General features: G+C 45.0%; 1 protein-coding gene across 2 annotated transcripts in view; it reads left to right on the top strand.

The window, feature by feature from the left end:
• SHISA9 (shisa family member 9) overlaps positions 1 to 20,683 on the top strand; it is a 1,229,487-nt gene that overhangs the window by 169,064 nt on the left and 1,039,740 nt on the right. The gene's annotated exons all lie outside the window — the stretch shown is intronic.

Genomic DNA, 20,683 nt, shown 5'->3' with positions numbered 1-20,683 from the left:
TGCCTGCTCCCTCTATTTTCCATGTTTAGACTATTATGGGATTCGTTGTCCTAGTCTTTTATTTTCTAAGTGCAGACTACATATTTATGTGAAATGGCTGGGCAAGCAAAGCAACGTGTTGGGCATTGTTCGAAGCAGTTGTAATTGGGTAATCAGCAGTTTATGCTGTGTTTAATAGCACGAAAATGGAGCAAGGGCATTAGAGCACTTTACATTAAACCCTGATTACATTGCACATTGTTTTTTTAGGCGATGAAATTGAGAGAATTTTGCCCAGAATCGCACTGGATGTTGAGTAGAGATTGGGATTTAAACTTGGTTTCCTAGTTGTCAGCTCTGGCTGTTAGACCACACCTCTTCTTATGTTGATTCGTCATTTAGGCACCATTTATATCCTTTATCGAGGGAGCACTGTGAAGGTGATATTCTTAAGGTGTTTATGCAGACAGAGGCTGATGCTGTTAGGACAGGCAGCAACACTGGTTTCCCGGCAGGTTTAGCCTCCCATGCATTAGGTCAGGATTTTATATGGGTCAGCCCGGACCAGCAACGTTTAAGCAAGCGTTCAGGTGGTGGCCGGTGATCAAGTGGATCTGGCCACCTTTGTGATGGTGCTTGGCATGGATGACAGTTAGTGGTTGCCGTTGGCGGTAGCCTCTGTTCCTGGCCTGCCATCTGGAGCATCCCTTACCACCCCGGCTCAGGGGTCATGAAGACAGTAACAAGGAAAGAAAGTAAACAGGGCTCTTTGACCCCAGGTCACTTACTCTAGCTTCTACTGCTAGCCCTTCCCTTACCATCTGGGAAGCAAACATAATGACGTTGGGGTCAACATTTGAGATAATGTGTGAACGCTGTGGTGGTATTCGGGGGTCAATGGGTAAATGACGTCACTCAGGCTACCTGCGGCATTTTGGTGAATCAAGGCCCTTGGTGGACTCATACAAGTTTGTATATTGGAATTCTTTTTTATCACCAAAAGGAGTGTGTTTCTCAGTACAGGGTCCAGTAGGTAGAGCTGTGAGTCTTCCATACCTCCCTAGCTGGACTCAGATGTGGCGAAGAAGCTGGGAGTGACTGATCATAGCTGTCTAAAGTGAAACTCTAGGTTCACCATATAATTGGCCAATACCTATGGTACAGTTGATGATTTAGTTCTTGTTAGGATGAAAGAGTAGTGAGGTTTTTCTAGGTCAGGGGAGACGTAGTAATTTAAGCTGAGTCTGGTATCAGTTATTGTAAACTCTAAAGTCTGTCCAGTTGCCATCCAGGTAGGCCAGCTCACAGAGGGTTATAACTGTCCAATGCCGACCTGAAGGAGAAGGTAAGGATGGAAGCACGGACATCAGCATCAAGAGTGGTGAAGGACCTTCTCAATTTATACGTTCCTCCTTTCTTTTGTGGAATGCTCAGGTTGATATTGGGCTTAATCTCAAGGTTCTTTGCATGGGAGAAGAACGAGACTCAGAATCTTTGAAGCGAAATAAATATTGGGATCATAATTTTGCCCCAGTTTATTTTGGAATAAACATACCTTTAGGCAGCGGTGACCCATGCAGGTATGAGCAGTCGGGGACGGTTGGGGAGGGGGTGGGGCATTTCGACGGACGATGATGAGGGAAAATTAATTATTTATTTAATTTTTCCTCGTAATCGGCTGTCGAAAATCCCCCTCATCGGGCCCCACTACTCTTACCTGCACGGGCTGCGGCCGCCTATAAGACAAGACATTGCATCATTGAGGAAAATGGCAAAGAACCCCAGGGTAGGAAAGAGATACAATCCTTGTTCATCTATGTTGAGAGCCGGACGAATAACAAAAAGCTGAAAATGTACAACTATGATATTGACTGAAATGTGGAAAAATGGGACAAGATGATTCATTTGTTTTGTAATGTTACCCAAAGTGTCTTAAATGGATTTTGAACAGAAAGGGCATTCTAGGATAGCCATTTACTGCATGGGGTACTTTAGTTCCAAATCTAGCTCCAATGTGTTGTTAAGTAGGTAATTCTTTGTGAATACTTCCTGCCCATGAGCTACTTTAGCTCTGAATGGATATTGATGTTCTGATCTGCTAAGGCACCAAGCAACAGAGCACATCGATATAGTTACATTAATCAAATGATCTATATTTGTTCCAACTCATATGAGCAATGCCTTAATTGGACCATTGTGTCTCTGACAAGAAAACAACTGAGGACAAGAATGTTAAAGGTTTACATGTTTATGCTTATTTCACAGTAAATCAGCATGAATGTGTTTTTTATTTACTTGACCCTGCTAAGCACTGACACATTCTATGCAGTTTTACTGTGAAAGTTTGCCTTTTTGTACCCAAAACAAGCCCAAATGAAGAAACTGAAAATAAAATATGGAAAGAAAAAAGTTTTTGTGTTAGACTTTTAAAGTAGTTCCACATGGTCACCTCTCTAAACATATTAGGATCTTTTTGACCAAAATAAGCCAGTGTTCTGTTTCTTTGCATCCGAGACCTGTCACACATCAGAGCCTTGCCAAAGGTTATACAATCTCTGATAGTCTAGTCATTCGGGCATGATACCCAAAGCCTCTGTTTCACTTGAATGCCTGGTGGAGTGAAAGAAACTCTGCATTTCTCGTTATCTCCAGAATGCTAAGCTACTTCAGGCAGAATATAATAAAAGATGGTGTAAGAAGCTATTACAACAAGTTGTTGCTTTCTGCAATAGAAGTTAATAAGGCCCAGAGAAAGGGATAAAATTGAACTATCTATCTATCCTGAGCAGCAGATACAAAAAGAAAGCAAAAAGAGGCTTTTTAGGCATTGGCTCCTCAAGGCATTCTAGAGTGATAGTTCATCTTGTCTAGCCTTAGCCTTCATGGTACTACAGGGTATCAAATTCCTAGCCGTCACCCTTTTTAAAGTATAAATGTTAATGTATCACATTTCATACGGATTTGTCTTTTTCTAGTTGACTTAAATGCTTTAATAATAGTGTTAAAAGTGCAATAATTTAGTAGAGCATTGTTAAGTAGCTAACACTAACATAGCAAATGTGTTTCTTATAATGACATCCTAACATTACACTTTTCATAGATGAAAGTTTGGAATGAGGTTCTGATGTCCATTGTTATTTTAAAAAGGTTTCAGCACAATATTATTAAATGTGTATGAAAAGGTTTCCAGCCTTTAAAGTTTCTTAATATTTAACCACATGGCTGCTGGGCGTTTTTCCCCCCCTGTTCTGGAAAATGCCATTTTAGTGGCACCATGACGAGCTCAGCTCGTCATCAGCACACGACACCCGTGGGTGATGACGAGCTGAGCTCGTCATCAGCATCGAAAGGGTTAAATAATCCCACACACCAGGAGCTTGGATTATAGAAATGTAACCACTAACAAACACCATTAAGATATATTCTAAGGCAGCAGATTTAAAAAAGGTGGGCAAACCATCAGAGAGTGATAGATGCAATCAAGATTGCACATTTTGAAAAATGTATTGTAAATATTTGGGGCCTGATTCACAAAGTGCCTCTGCACTCATGGTGGGGACTGTAGTCATGGGGGCGTCTCTTCACATGGGGCAGAAATTCAGGATTGAGAATTCTCATTACAGAGATTCTGCTTTGCAGTGTTGTGTAGTTCCTACAAATCTATATAGGATCTGCGTGTTCAGACAACATAAACGGAGGGACTGGTGTCCAGACTGATTCCAGACACCCCCGAAGGAAATGTTAGTCTGTTAGTGCAGCTAGCTCACAGTGCCACTACAGGCCCCTCTTACCAAGGATCAAGTAGCTTCAGGCAACTATCGAACATGACAACTCTGACCCGTCAGGGATATTGGAAACAGTACAGTACTTTTCGCTCAGTCACTTGTGCTCACTTTCTCTCAGATAGATGCACAGAATATGTAAATCTATGGCTTTTAGGAAAAGTATGAGTTTTTAATCATGTTTGTACTTTTTTAATTCTGTTGCCTGATTGCTGTGCTTTTATGGTCATTTCTACTATGAACCGAATAAAGCTTCATGAACTGAACTGCACAGAATAAAAGGTGGGGACATTTTTCAATAAGCATTTATTGAACCAGCGTCATTCTAGTGTAAAATATGTGTGCTGCAACAAATATGAGAAAGAAACAAATACATATACGGTTATAAGCAACAACAGAATAGATAAAAGGTACAATGATACAATAGTGCTAAAACAATGACTACATGACAGTAATAATCCGTTCTCCTTCGATGCAACCCTAACTAGATGTACCTAAGTGTACCTCGCATGTATGTAGGTGTATAGCCAAGAATCCCCTTAGGATAGAGCCAACCCCATTACCTGATTTGGGATAGTGAAGGACCCCATCTTGGTCTCAAGAAGGACACCCCGCGAGGGATGTCAGACCATTGCATGCTGGAGTGTCTGCGAGCAAGAACCTCAGAGTCTCGTATCAGTGTGTCAGCATGGAAGTGATTTTCTCCTATAGTTTAAGCAGTGAAGATGTAATGTTTATATACCAGAAAAGTACCCTCAGGGGTTCTACCTTGAAATGTAGTATGGGCATGTCGGGCAAGGATGTCGATAGAAGTGACCCTTATTGAAACCCACAACTGCAGAGCCTCAGCCACGAGTGTGGAGACCCTTTGGGAATCAGGTCCAGAGTGTTTTAGAAATTGAGACAATGTGGTTTCCAGGTATTCAGCTGCAAACCCTTACAACAAAACACACAAGATGAATGACGGAATGTTGCACAATGGCAAAACATTCACCCCCAGTCACAGATCTGGGTTTAATCGATCCTTATTTTGCACACCAAGCCACCCCAGTTCAGACATGGCCATGTGCAAATCAGTCTTGACCCTGTGCCTCATGGGAACAGTCCAGACCGAACTGCCAAGCCATGTCTTCCCTGGACTGGAATCAAGCATCCTAGAACCGGTTTCTGCGTATCAGCCATCTTCAGCCAGGTTAGCTTGACTCCAGTGGCGTAGTGAGCACGGGACCCACGTTTGGGCATACCCTTCCCACATAGGGTGAACAGCAAAACACACTCCCTACCCTTCACTCACTGCATTCTTTATGAAGCAAGCACTTATACAAAAGCATATGCCATTTTGCTTGAGGTGGGTCAGTTTGGTTTCAGCAGAGGAATCCATGTATGTAGTTAGAAATGTGTCATTGCAATTTGTAAAATCTGATCATGACTTATTATTCTTGGGTGAATATAATTATTGAGCAGTGCATTTCAGCAAGAGATCTAATGGCTATCACATTGATTGAAGCATTGATCATGTTTGAATTTGAGTTACATCTATCTTCGTTTCAGGATTATTAGTAGCATGACAGATGTTCGTTGGCAATGACATATTTCTTATTAATGTTGAAAATAATTAGAATGCTAATTAATATGATAATATACACCAGGGAACAACAAACTGACATACTTCACCTCAGTAAGTCAGGTAACCCGTGGAAAAATTGAATATTGATTGCCATTACACGCACGCATAAGAAAGAGGCAACTGGAAAATAAAGGATCGAAGATGCAGATGTAGCATAAGGAAAGCTTAACATGATATGGTAGAAGGACTAATAGAGGAAAACAGCATAGAGGATATACTGGAGTCACTGACCTTTGGCTCAAAGAGTAATCAATGGAATGGACACTGTGGTCAGGCGGTTAACAGTATCTACTGCATTATGAATGCACTGAGCACTATCAAATATCCAATGAGACAGAGAAAAAGGGCAGATATGATCAGGAGTCCACAAAAAGGGCCCCTCCTCTCCTCTGCTTGAATTCCACAAGAAGCTGAAGACCTGGCTTTCCAATTACCCAACATATGCAGGGTAAAGCACACACACCTGTACAGCGCCTGGTTACCCTCACCGGAAACAGTGCGCTTTACAACTACAAATAACATAACATACCATCGAAATGATTGGGCAGAGAAGCAATAGGTGTAGTTGGACCATAGAGGAAGCAGAAGAACCCAAATTGGACACCAATGGAGCCATAATTATATAAATAGGAGTCTCAACCTGGTCAACAACTGACTGCATGTGAAGCTGGTGTTGTCCTTATGACTAGCTGTTGAATAATTTTTACATATAATACCGGCTCACCTCGCGCGTCAAGCGATTTCCTTAGATGGGGATTGAATCCCAGGGATGTATCTAAAATTTTAGGGCCGGATGTATCAAAGGTTTTTCCCCATTCTGTGTCTATGGGAAAATCTGTTCATACATATGGCCCTTAGTGATTTCCAGCGAGAGATCTGTAATTTGAGGATGCCTGGCAATTTGTGTCTGAACGTGAAAGAGCTTTTAATATTATACATGGGACTTCTCGTATTTTAATGTCTATTTTTTATGAGTTTGTAAAACCTACATCATTACAACATGAAAATAAATATAAACGACAATAGCCAATTATATTGAGTACAAGCTGCTTGTAAAACAGAGCTACATGATTGCTGTTCTTTTGGCAACATTGGAGGAGGACAGCTAAAGCAGGTAGGATTCAGGACATTCCTTTGGAATTAACATTTTAAGGACTTTCTGCAAAGAGGAGGCCCCTCTGCTGGTGAGGTAGCTCAGTGGACTGGTGCACATACTGTAGAGATGTGAGTTTTGACCTGGCGTCACGTGGTTAAATTTAATAAGGTTCATTTTATTTTACATATCCCCTTGGTAGATAAAATTAGTATCGTTGCGTTAGGCAACAATAACACCTCTTATCAACACCTTGGGATGATTCACTTCATGCAAAGTATTTTATATGAGCACACCTACGATTATTGCTATTTTTAAACCTTCAGAAAAAAAAGAAACACCCTCATTGCCAGTGTTCTTCCTTTTAAAACTCTTGCGGGAATTGGGAAATAGCATCGCCTTGGGACTAATGTACTTGTTATAGGATGGCAACATGTTTACAGTTCAATGGTGTTAAAATGTATACATTCCCCCCAGATAAATCTTTAAAAATAACAACTCACATGCGTTAGAAAGTAACAATAATATTTTGCTGCTTTAAGTTTCACATAAAATAGTTGATTATGTGGCACAGAGATATTGTAAATATGCAAAAAAAGTACAAAGATATATGGTGTACAAAAATAATGTGCCAGTCCTCAACAGGCACTACGTCAGAGCAGTAGCTTGGAGGGAACCCCTGTATAAGCTTCTTAAGCTCCTAGCTGGCATGTTACTGCTGAAAACTGCTCACTGTTGTTAATTAGTCCATGTTTTTAATTAGTAGCCAGTGAGAGCAAAAATACCAGCCTATTTTAGGGAGTGTGTTTTGTTTAATCGTGCAAGAATCACAACAGATACCCCACATTATGCCAACACGTCAGCGGCACCTGTCTTACAAATGAGGTTATGCAAATTCTTTTACATATAAAACACCTCCATCAGGGCCAGCAATTGTTTGTGCTGTAATTGCCCGCACCCTAGAAGCTTTAGCATTCATCAACTTACAAAAAAAGAATAAGAAAATGATACCATTGTACTATATGTGAATTTGTACTACGTGTTGTTGCACCGGTGAGGCTCATTGGTGTTGGAGTAGCCTTCCGATTGGGTTGCTTTGCTTTGTTGCAAAATTGTCACTGAGACTAGACAAGTGTGTTTTTGTGCTTGAGTCATAAAGAGTGAATAGGATGGAGTAGAGTGTTTTATAAATTAAATACACCATCAAAGTTCTTAAAATCATTAGCTATAGATTTACTGACAATCCGGCTTCCACACCCTGAAGATGCTGAGGAATCTCTTCAAATGTCTCCCAAGGAATACTAGAAAAACTATCACTCACGCCCTAATCACCAGCAAGTTGACCTATGGGAACACCATCCACGGGGGGATCATCAAGCACCCTATATCAATCAATCAGGAGTTTGTTAAAGCGCAACTACTCACCCGTAAGGGTCTCAAGGCGCTAGGGGTGGGGGGGGGGGTGCAGGTTCCACTCCATCAAGGAGGGGGTCTGTCGAAGAGCCAGGTTTTGAGGTTTCTTGCGAAGATGGGGAGCGATGTTGTCTGTCTGAGGTGGAGCGGAAGGGCGTTCCATGCTTTGGCCGCGAGGAAGGAGAAGGAGCGGCCTCCCGATCTGGTCTTTCTGGTGCGGGGGACCTCGGCGTAGGAGAGCTGGGCTGCTCGTAGGGGTCCTTTGGGGTGCGTGGAATTTGAGCCGGCTGTTCAGGTATGCTGGTCCGGTGCCGTGGAGGGCCTTGTGTGTTATGTTATGTTATGTTAATTTCGATTTATATAGCGCCAAATCACCGACAGGTCTCTTAGCGCTTGCTTTGGGAACCCGTCCTGGCTTTCCCTGCGAGATAACCCCTACTGGGCATCCCCAAGGTGAAGACCAGGCATCCCATCACGGTGGGGCCGTAGTGGAGATTAAGCAAGCTATTGCCCAGAGTTGCAGAGTGTGAACCCATGATTCGAGTAGGCACCGAGGCGAGAATTATCGAGTCCGTGGACATCTTTGAGCTCAAGACCCTGCCGCGTCGGGAATTGAACCCTGGTCCCGGGTCAGACCTCTGCATCAGGGTCTGCCTCCTCTAACCAGTGCGCCACACTTCTCCGCGTGGGTGAGCATCTTAAAGGTGATTCTCGCCTCGACGGGGAGCCAGTGGAGTGTGCGCAGGTGCTGGGAGATGTGGCAGTGTTTTGGCAGGTTGAGGACCAGTCTTGCGGCTGCGTTCTGGATGTTCTGTAGCTTGCGGATGAGGTTTATGTTTATTCCGGCGTAGAGTGCGTTGCCGTAGTCGAGTCTGCTGGTGACCAGGGCGTGAGTGAATGTCTTTCGGTGTTTGAGGGGGATCCATTTGAAGGTCTTACGAAGGAGGCGGAGGGTGTGGAAGCAGGAAGATGAGACAGAGTTGATCTGGCGGACCATTTTGAGCTCGGAGTCCAGGATGATTCCCAGGTTGCGTGCGTGGTCTGTGGGGGTTGGTGGGTTTCCGCGGGCGGTGGGCCACCAGGTGTCGCTCCAGGCGTCGGGGTTTGGGCCCATGATGAGTACTTCTGTTTTGTTGGTGTTTAGTTGTAGGCAGCTGTTTTTCATCCATTTGGCGACGGCTTCCATGCCTTCTCGAAAGTTGCGTCTGGCGGTATTGGGCTCGTTGGATAGGGAGAGGTTGAGCTGGATCTCGTCTGCGTATGACATGATGTTGAGTCCGTAGGTTCTGACGATGGGGGCAAGTGGAGTCATGTAGACGTTGAAGAGCGTCGGGCTACGGGAGGAGCCCTGGGGGACTCCGCAGGTGGTAGGTGTGGGGTCTGAGAGGAAAGGGGGGAGTCTGACCCGTTGCGTCCTGCCGGAGAGGAAGGAGCAGATCCAGTCGATGGCCTTGTCCTGGATTCCTGCGTCGTAGAGTCTGCGTATTAGGGTGCGGTGGGAGACTGTGTCGAACGCCGCTGATAGGTCTAGGAGGATGAGGGCTACTGTTTCTCCTTTGTCCAGTACGGTGCGGATGTCGTCTGTTGCGGCGAGGAGGGCGGTTTCCGTACTGTGTTTTTTTCTGAAGCCGGATTGGGAGGAGTCGAGGATGTTGTGTTCTTCAATGAATGTGGCGAGTTGGCTGTTGATGGCTTTCTCGATGACTTTCGCTGGGAAAGGGAGCAGGGAGATGGGTCTGTAGTTTTTGAGGTTGGTGGGGTCCTCTGAGGGTTTCTTCAGGAGGGGGTTGACCTCGGCGTGTTTCTAGTCGTCGGGGAACGAGGCGGTCGCCAGGGAGCGGTTGATGGTGTGGCAGAGCATGGGTGCGATTGTGTCAGCGGCTCTGTTGAAGATGTGGTGGGGGCAGGGGTCCGTGGGGGACCCTGAGTTGATTGACTTCATTGTCTTCAGTGTGTCTTTGGTGGTGAGGGCTGTCCAGTCATCAATCGCTGGATTCCGGGTGTCGGTGGTGGTTGGTGAGGGTTCAGTGTGTTGGTTGTCTTCGTCGAAGTTGTCGCAGATGCTCTTGATTTTGTGGTGGAAAAAGGTGCTGAGTTTGTCGCAGAGGTCTTGTGAGGGAGGGATGTCGGTAGACTCGCTGGTGGGTTGGGCAAACTCTTTGATGATGCTGAAGAGTTCCTTGCTGTTGTGTGAGTGGGTGGAGATTCTGTCTTCAATCGCTTTTTTCCTTGTTTCTCTGATGAGTTGATGGTGAGCGTTGGTGGCGGCTCTGAAGTTGTTGTGGGCTTCTGTGGATTTTGTGTTTCTCCAGGCCTTTTCGAGGCGGCGGCATGTGCACCTGGACACTCGAAGTTCGGTGGTAAACTATCTGGCTTTCTTGGCACAGGTATTGTTGTTTTTCTTGAGTGGGGCTATGGTGTTGGTGCTGTCCGAGATCCATCTATGCAGGGTTCGGGATGCAGTGTTGGGGTCGTCGTTTTCCGCGATGGTTGGGGTGGAGTTGTTGAGTGAGGAGATGAGCTGGTCGTCGGTGATTTTGGTCCAGTTTTTTTGTGGAAGCAGGTGCTGGTGTCTGTGGATGGTGGGTGTTCTGAAGGTGAAGTGGACGCAACGATGGCCGGTCCATGGGAGTTCGGTGGTGTGGCTGAAGGTGATGGAGTTTCCTGTAGTGAAGAGGGGGTCGAGGGTGTGTCCTGCTGAGTGCGTGAGCTCGGTCATGATCTGGCAGAGTCCTATGTTGTGCAGGTTGTCCAGGAGGCATGTGGTGTTGGGGTCCAGTTGATTGTCAAGGTGGAAGTTGAGGTCTCCCAGGAGGGTGTAGTTGGTGGATGCGATGGCCTGCGGGGAGATAATGTCCGTGATGGAGTTTGCAAAGGGTCCGCAGGGTCCAGGGGGTCGGTAGATGAGGGTTCCTCGGAGGGCGGCAGTGGGGCTGGCCAGTATCTTGAAGTGAAGGTGTTCCATCAGTTCTGTGGACTCGTCAGGGAGTGTGCTCAGGCGGAGGCTGGATCTGTGGACGATGGCGATTCCTCCTCCTGGGTGGGTGGGGCAGTCCTTCCTGTAGATCTTGTATCCTTGGGGGATGGCGATGGCGATGTCCGGTCCTGAGGTGGCGTTGATCCAGGTTTCGGTGAAGAATGCTACGTCCGGGGTGGTGCTGTCAAGGAGGTCCCAGATTTCTGTGGCGTGTTTGTGGAGAGATCGGACGTTGAGGAGGATACATTGCAGGGTCTTCGGTTCGGTTGTGTTCTTGTGAGCGGGTTGTGCTGGATCCGTGTTCTTGGCGGTGCTGCAGGTGTGCCGGCAGCGGTGACAGCTGAAGGGTCCATGGGTGTCGGCTGGTAATGCTAGCTTGCAGTTGTTGTTGCAGCCTGGGTTGAGTGCGTGGAGTGCTGCTGGGTCGTAGCGTTGGCGGGGCGGAGGTCCAGGGTTCGCGGACGGTCGCAGACGTGCTTGCCATTGACACGCCTTCGGTGCACCAGCGGCACGCCCGCAGCAGTGGCCGCCATTAAGTAGGGGTTGGGAAGGGCTGGACAGCTGGGAGGCTGGAGCGGGGAGAGGAGCTGGATTGGGCCGGTCGCGCTGGGGGGGGGGACGGGCCGCGGGGGCAGCAGCTGCGGGGAAAGGTAAAGGGAGGAAAGAAGGGATAAAGAAAAAAGGGAAAATAAGCAGAAATAAGGCACAAAAGAGCAGAGATGCAGAAAAGGGCAGAAAGGTGAAAGATGGAAAGGGTAGAAAAACGAGTGAAAACGAGTGAAGGAGCAGAGGGAGAGAAAGGGAAAATGGGCAGAAATAAGGCAAAAAAGAGCAGAGGTGCAGAAAGGTGAAAGATAGAAGGGGTAGAAAAACGAGTGCAAACGAGTGAAGGAGCAGAGGAAGAGAAAGGGAAAATGGGCAGAAATAAGGCACAAAAGAGCAGAGATGCAGAAAGGTGCAGAAGGGTGAAAGATAGAAAGGGTAGAAAACGAGTGAAGGAGCAGAGTGAGAGAAAGGAGACAGAGGTCCACTGGACCACCAGGGATGAGGCGCAGGGAAACCAATTAGAAGAATGGAGACCACCCAGACTCATCCTCAACCTCGTACACAGAACTTATATCAAATTACACCGCAGGAGCTCTACTCGACACAACCGTGCTTATTTTGAACTCCTCACATGCATTCACAGCATGAAATAACGTAGGCCCCTACTATCTGAACATTCACATTGACTTCCACAAACCACCCAGACACCTCAGTTCCACAGGACTACTACTCGCAGTCTTCCCATGCATATACAGAACCAGATAAGGAGGATGGACATTCTCTTACGTCGCTTCTGATGCATGGAATGGCCTCCGACTCCACATCAGAGGCTCTTTTTCACTTCTTGAATGCTGCAAGAAGCTGAACACCTGGATTTTCAGTTACCCAACCTACCTTAGACAGGGTTAGGCCCACACACCTGATCAGCACCAGGATACCCTCAAGGGTGACAGTGCATTTTACAAATATGCATAACATACCATAACATCGAAAATATTGGGTACAGAAGACAATATGTGCAGTTGGACCATATAGGAAGCAGCAGAACCCATACTAAACTCAGAAATCCCCATGCAATTATAACACCAATGCATATTTTGCCCAATCAAGGATATGATCACCTGCACATAACAGGGGTCGTATTACCTAATGTGCACCTGGGGTACTACAGGCAAGTACGCCCCCTTTCTGCACCCTCTAAGTACTTCGATTTTACCAAAAGGAATGCAAATACAAAAAGGCTGTCGGGAGGTGCACTAACCGTGTGCAGGGAAACATTGGCACGCAGTCAGTATGCCTCTGAGGGCAGTGGCGGCTCCTCGAGGGAGTGCTGTGGGGCGGTGCGACGGGGTGGGGGAGGGGCTGGGGGGGGGTGAGTAAACTCTGGCATACGGCCAAACGAAGTTAAGTAAATAAATAAAATGAATTACATTGCGTGCGATGCAATGCCACATGGCAATGTAGAGCGTGCAATGAAATTAGTTTTATTTACTTATTTATTTACTTAACACCGTTCGGCCGTATACCAGAGTTTACTACCCCCCACCCTGCCCCTCCCCTGCCCCGCCCGCACCACTCCCTCGAGGAGCCACCACTGTCTGAGGGTGATCAATGCAAGAAAATAATGGGGTTCCATGAACCACCTGAAATTCTAATGCAAGCTGTCGCAGTCACTAACTGCACCTGCCTTAGGGGAATCTCTGTCCCCCATTTGTGGAGCCGGCCAGGTGCTACCAACACTATATTAAATGAACTCCTCTGTTTTTCTCTAATGTGTTGCCCTCAGAGCAGGTGCCAGTCCACAGGTGCCCAGGGGACAGAACATTATCTGCAACAGGGTGCACTTTCTCTGCTCCTGGCTCAGTAAAGGTGCACTCTGTCACAAATATGGACAGTGCACCATTTACCACCACAAATACCCGCACATGGAACCCTAGTCTGGCCAATCAAAACAATCAAATGACTTCCTATGAAATGACGACCCATGATACTTCCACTTTCAATGGTGGAATCCCAGTCACTGCCTCAATGTATTCTTGGGATCAGTCAAATTTTCACGAGATTTCAACTAGAAAACATTTCTGTTGTTTTATTTACAAACAATTGACCTCTTCATACTTCTGGAGGTCATCACAGCTGACAAATTCTGTTACATGTAAAACATAAATGTGGAGATCGCAATTAGGTGTGCAAAGTCACCTTTACTCATGACACATTGAAAACATTGTGATCAATTTTCTACTGTAAAAATAGCAGAACAACGTGAGGTCTGCTGCAGAGGGAAGTTAGTGTCTGATAATGTGCATGCATGAAAGGCTTCATAAATCCAAACGTGTCTGTCAAGTGGTGTAATTTCTCATTTGTCATCGTTTTTCTGCTCCATTTTTTAATCCTCTTTACGTTTCCCTCCAGTACACACAAGGCCCATTATTCTTGCCTGAATACATTCAAGTCCTGTCTGAAAACATCACTCTTTATAAGACAGTATGCATCTTTTGTGAAATACAGAGCAGGTATCAAGATATTCAGATTTTCATAGACCAATTCACAACAGTTTTCCCAGGGCTGAAAAATTACATTTGTGAGAGTCCAAAATACACAGCATGGGCACAAAATGAATTGTGCACAAAAAATGTGGCTATGTACTAAGTATGAACCAAGTACAGCTTAGATGAATCTTCACTATCTGAGATCTCTTAACAGATGAATCTTCACTACCTGAGATCTCTTAACCTGTGCTCGTCTTTACCTGTCACAGAGTGGGAGCTACAAGGAGATTACTGAGTTCTTCTACACACATCATTTACCACCTCTCTTCTATGCTTGTGTTAGGCATTACAGTTGCCCTATTGTATTTCTTCCCTATCTCTATATGATCATCAGAAATGAAACTAAGAATTGGGCAGGTCCTGTTACATCATTTAAGACCTCTATGGATAAGTGCTCCCTGGCACATATGGAGGAATGGCTAGTGGAGTGCTGAAATGTCTTGGTTAATGGTGATCAAAGTCTTTAAAGTGTTACTTCAGTCTTTAGGCTGTAACTTCAGGGACACCACAGAAAGATAAAAGTATTATGATTTGAATTTGACTGCTCAACTCACACTACCTTGCAGGTACAACTTTGAAACGGATATCTCGTGTACACAACGCTAAGGATGCCTGGTCTCCACCTTGTGGGTGCCCAGGAGTGGACACCTTACAGGGAAAGCCAGGACTGGTTCCACAGCGGTATTCGTACAAGCGCCTTGAGACTCTTGTGGGTGAGTAGTGCGCTATACAAGTATCAATTTACATTTACATTTACATTACATATTAATTTACATTTGATGTCATCAAATGTGAGACTTTGATGGAGTTACCTCGATTGAAATGTATGAGTGAGAGGGTGAAGATTACAGGACCCCATAAAGTGCTAAGATTTACTTTATAGGTATTGTATAATTTGCCAGATGTTCTTTAAATGGAATTATTTTGTGGTATTGGATTACCTGACTACGATGAACACATCATTTTAAAATCCACGATAGCCACATATCTTAGCCCCTAAAACCATGTTTATTGATTTCCTACAGTAGAGCAGTAAACAGTATGCAAACTGTGTTTTTCACTTCTTGGAAGCATGACAGAAGGTAACACTTAAGATTTCAGTTCATATGAGATGAGTAGATTGTTTAAGGGTAAGTCTCCAGCTAAAAAGGAGTCAATTCCCAGCACTTTCTGAGGTCATCTCTGGCGCCTTGATGCCCTTGGGCTAAGTTGCGCCCTAGAAGACCTACTTCATTCATTCATTCATCTCTAAATTGTCAAGTGTAGTGTGAAGAGCTGGTAAGAAGCCATGACGAATTTTAAGATTGTCAAAACCAAATCCACCTTTAAACCTAGAGAGTGTGATTGAACAATTTGAAATTCAATTGGCTCTGTTCCAACCAAAGTTTGTCTTCATGACATGTAAAACCTACGCTTGCCGGGTAAACCTAAGTTGCTAAATAGATAACAGGCTTTTGGGAAAACATTCAATGTTACTGCATTCATTTTCCACAAATCCAATGATTCACCTCCAACCATCTGCATATGTTAATTTGTATTTAAAATATTTTAATGTCTGAAAGGATTATACTGTTGATTTCTGTGGTAACTGGAATGTCTAGAAATTGTGTCTTCTCTGGGTTCCATCTAATTACTATTCCACCTAGTCTGCATTGAACCGGTCTATGTGGTGCCCAGATAAAGGCAAAACATCATAGCTAGGTGCAGTAATTTGGTTAGCATGGTTTAAAGATTGGGGGCCAGATGTAGGAGCGCAAATACCGGTCGGTAACGGCCGAATTCGGCCGTTACCGACCGATATTTGGTGATTGGGATGTAGGGGCATCATTTTACAGATTCAGTAAATTTACCGAATCGGTAAATTTACCGATTCTGTAAAATACCGAATTGGTAATTTTACCGATTCGGTAAAACCCAGATGTAGGTGGGACTCTTCTGAGTCCCAAAGGCCTTTCAGATTCGGTATTTTACCACCCAATCCAATTGGGTGGTAAAATATCGAATCCTGATGTGCATGCACATGTGTGCATGCACACCTATGCCATGTGACAGACAGACATGCCCTTAGGACATGTCTGTGTGCCACATGGCACACATGCCTGTATTTGGGGTGCTAGAGGGTGTCAAAGTGACACCCCCTGCACCCTTGCTGGAGTCGGTATTTACCGATTCGGTAAATACCGATTCGGTAATGCCCATTGATTCCTATGGGCTTCAATGCCCATAGGAATCAATGGGCATTACCGAATCGGTATTTACAGAATCGGTAAATACCGAATCTTAACGATTCGGTATTTACAGAATCTGTAATACCTACATCCCCCCCCTCTATTTTACCACTTCTTAAATACCGAATCGGTAAAATTCGGTATTTAAGAAGTGGTAAAATAGAATTACCTACATCTAGGCCTGGATGTGTTAAAACACATCATCTTTTTGAGAGGCTTTAATCACTGTCTCCTCTTTTAAAACATTTCATGTTATTGTTAGGGGTGGGCATTGGATAACTGTGTTTGTTCCAGCACCTACATAATTTACCCTCACAGTAAATCATTCAAATTTGCATATGGTTTAGAAATGATGCAAAAATCTTAAACGTAAACATTTTAAGACATTTGTGAGAACCTGGGTGGTCAACTAGGGGGTAAGAGCGTCCACAAATTAATCAGTCTAGCGCTTAGTTGCAAAAGTAATGTTCATTGAGAAATCATGGACTAACTGCTAGTAGCTGTGTGTTAAATGATAGATTTTCTCAAAGAGCAGGGCCAAAGCCATGCTGAACTTGATAAGATAGTCAAACAAAATGCTTAAGCCAATTTTCTGAATGGGTATAGAATTTAACAATGACAACAATGGGAAAAATATCGGCAAAAGATCTGGAGTTATGAATTTTTAAATAAAAAAAGCAAAACATTCATAGCAAACTAACAGTGGCCTAGAGTCTGTTTTTAGAATACGCAGCGCCTCTTGATGGCATTGAGTACCCATCAGCCTACAGACGGGGGCTAACCACTTGAGCCTCGGGATTTGTTTAGTGGGCATGCAAAAACAACGTGGTTAATCGTCTCATGAGCCCATGAGCAGTGGGGACAGCAGCTTTGTGCGTTGTCAGATCCCCGCTGCCAGTCAGCTGTAAATGAATTCAGTGGGAGAGTACCAAATCTGAACTGTATGTATATCTTTCTATCAATTGGGTTGGTGATTACCTACATATACTGTTCATACATACTAAATAGCTTAAACTCAAGAAATTCTGTTGTAAGGCGGCCACCTGCTAGTGATACATTTCTCTGGTCTACCCAATTCCAATAGCAGGTCTTGTTGCAGTCCCTACTAGGTAGCAAACTGATACCAGACTCAGCCCACAGATTCCCCAGACCAACCACAGAGAGGGATTTTTGAATGTTAGTAAACCACTCAATTATTTTTCAAACGGTCTAGACTATAAACTTCTTCAAGGGCAGCCACATAGTGGATAAGCTCAGGTGTTTTTTTTTCAGATGTAACCAAAAAAGAATGGGACGTAATCTGGCTTTATCCACTATTATGGATCTACTCATGTCGTGACTAAGAGGGAGCAGTGGAGTACTCTGTGGGAGGGAGCAACGGGACCTCAGGAATTTATTTTCAGTGCGGAGAAGACCCTCAAGGTTATCAAACCCCCACAGTTCCGCTCCGTAAGGAGCAGAGCTTACCACTTTCTAATCATAGATTTAGAGTAATGCTTCTATCGGCCTAGTTTGTGAAACCCTGTGTTCCTTCAGTAATGCCCCTTGTGGCAGGGTTGTAGAAAGGGCCCGGAGACTGGATTGCGGTATATAAGGTTTTATTTTTATAAAGGTTTTATTTTTTCTCTAAGTAAGTCTTTCCCGGGACAGTATAGCAGAGTCAGTTATTGCTGATATACTCTGGGGTCTTCTCAGGGTCTTAGCGCCTCTCACGTGGCCTAGTGAAGTCTGCTCTTCCTCGGTTGCTCCACCGCAGGACATGCAAAAAAGAAAAGTATTGTGGCCGTCAGGTAACATCCTCTTCAAACAATACCCAAGGGGGGAACTAAGGAGTGAGAGGAGCACCGCTGAAAAGGTGTATATACACTGTATTCTACATACACGAGGTCGGTGGGTGAGACGTGAGGGAAGCGTGATTCGGGTATGGGGAAAATGGGGGAGGGAGACGGAGTATATACAAGAAATGCCCCACAGGCAGTAGCAGGTCGAGCGAGCTAACGTTGAGACGATTCTCCCCGCCTCCTAACCCAGCCCGACACACGCTGACGTACCTGGTTGAGCCGCACTCCTCAGAGAGTGTGACTGGGTGACTCGTGGGGACAGTGTCCTCCTGGCGCAGCAACTCCCTCCGATCGTTCTCCTCCCGTCTTCTTCTTACGGCAATCTCATTCTCCGTACTCCACTCGATCTCTGCAGCACACCACAAACTCCTCCGGGGTGTCGTCACACGCCGGTCTTCTTACTTCCTCCCTTTTGTCCAATCCAGTGGTGAGCGCGTCATCTGGGGGCAGGGCCTACTCTTCTAGGTATGCCCAATCAAATCGTCATCATTCCACAGTGGTTGTGAGTCCGTGTTCCACTCATTCTGGTTTAGGTGGAGAGAGGGGGGTAGTAGAGTCAGCAACCCACCATTCTGCATAAGGGGAAAACCCTTCTCCTTGCCTGGTCTCCCCGCTACACCCCTGTAGTTTTCCTCTGCTGGAGGGACCATTTCACGATGTGATGTTTCCAGGACATTTTCTCCTCAAGCGTTACGCCCAAGTAATCAAAAGCGTCCACTCTCTCTAGGGGCGTCCCATCCAGCAACAATTTGCCCTTGAATGATTTATGTGGATTTAACAGCATGAGATTGTTTTTTGAGCAGTTAATCTCTAAACCTCTCAATTTACAGAAGGACATAAAGTGATTTAGCAGCAATTTAAGTCCACTAGGGGATTTTAGGACCAGGAGGATATCATCCGCAAACAGTAAAATTGTAATTTTCTCTCCTCCCAATTTGGGGGCATCGCTTGAACCTCAGCTAGGTACTTCACCACTCCGTTTATGAACAGTGAAAAAAGAGTGAGTGCCAGGACGCAGCCCTGCCATACTACTCTAGCAACTTTGATTGGATCTGTCAACTGCCCTTGGTCTCCCCACCTCACCCATGCATAGTTTCCCTCGTGTAGCCATATAAGAAGAGTCAAAATGTAATGTGGGAGCCCCTGATCATGTAAAACCTGCCATAGTTTAGGCCTGGGTGTGAGATCAAAAGCTGACTTTAAATCAATAAAAGCAGTATACAGACTACCCTGTTCTAGTAGTACTGTCTTCCAGGCCACCATGGAAAAACGAAAAACTTGATCAACTGTGCTCACTTTCTTCCTGAACCCTGCTTGGAAGGTGGATAGTATGTTGTTTTCCTCCATCCAATCTGTGATTTTGTTTAATAGAGCACGGGATAAAACCTTCTGGATGGCATAAAGTAGGCTGATGGGCCTGTAGTTGGAGGGTAGTGAAAGATCCCCCTTCTTAGATACAGGAATAACTTCGGCTCCCCTCCACGACGGGGGTATCGGAGCACCTGCGGCAATTCCATTTGCTAAAGTCAGAATATAGTTAGTCCAGTTTGGGATGTTGTTCAGGAAAACATCTCCAGGTATGCCATCAGGGCCAGACGCTTTGTTTTTAATTATAGTGATAATACTTTGCGTTATCTCTGCTGAGGAGAACAGATTGATACTAAGTTTGTTTCTTCCATGACCCATGAGGGGACCTTCTGGGTCTTCCACTTCTGAACCTGTATAAACTGCCGAGAAATGTTCATACCATGCAGCTTCAGAGATATTATTTGTAGGTGGTATTGATTTTTTAGCATCGCCCCTCGTAACAAGTAGCCAGAACAGCTGGGAATCTTTCCTTTGACAGGCGTCACGAATTTAAACCCAGTGGTTTTCAGTCCAATCCTTTTTTGTTTTGGCCTGCGCTTGTTTATATTGTTTCCTCACCAGTCGCATCACCTCTGCTTGATTTTCTCTAATCACAGATGCCAGCTCAAGCCGTAGCTTTTTACATTTCGGGGTGAACCAGGAGAAGTGATTATTGTCTGATGGCTTCTTGCCGTGGGACATTCGAAGAATAAAATAAGAAGCAAGCTCAGAAAACAAGGATGTGTGTGTGGTCGTTATTACTGGAAGCTCTTCCTGTTTCATTAGTAGATCACTAAGAATATTAGTACTGTTCAAAAGTGCTGGAGTTATAGCTTCCAGCTTACATTCATCAATAGCTACTCGTGCCCACTTAAGACACCTATTGTTATTAGTGGGGCATCCCTCCTTAGTTGCAAGCTTCACAGCAATAGAGCATGAGTTCTCCATCCAACTACGGTTCATTGTAAGGTCAAGGGGGTTCTGATCACTATCTGTGGTTTCTCCAACAACCATATCCAATACATCAGGCCACAGTCTCAGATAGTAGTGCGTAGTCAATTCGGCTCACATTGAGTGAGGGCTTGAAGCTGTAGGGCAGTTTGGGTCCAATTTTTGATTGGTTGAAGATCAAGTAGAGGAACATGCCACATCTCATCTACCATGTTGGTGTCTATAGGTTCATCTCTACCCAATGGTTCACACATAGTAATAACATCTCCTGCTACTAGTAAAGGCATTAAGGACTCTCTTTCTTCAAGGCAATCTTTCAAGGTTTGTATGGTTGGTGATCTTGAGCACGC

The sequence above is a fragment of the Lissotriton vulgaris genome, chromosome 10 (genome assembly GCF_964263255.1).
Source record: "Lissotriton vulgaris chromosome 10, aLisVul1.2, whole genome shotgun sequence".
Classification (NCBI taxonomy): domain Eukaryota; kingdom Metazoa; phylum Chordata; class Amphibia; order Caudata; family Salamandridae; genus Lissotriton; species Lissotriton vulgaris.
This window is presented reverse-complemented; position numbering and strand designations above follow the sequence as displayed.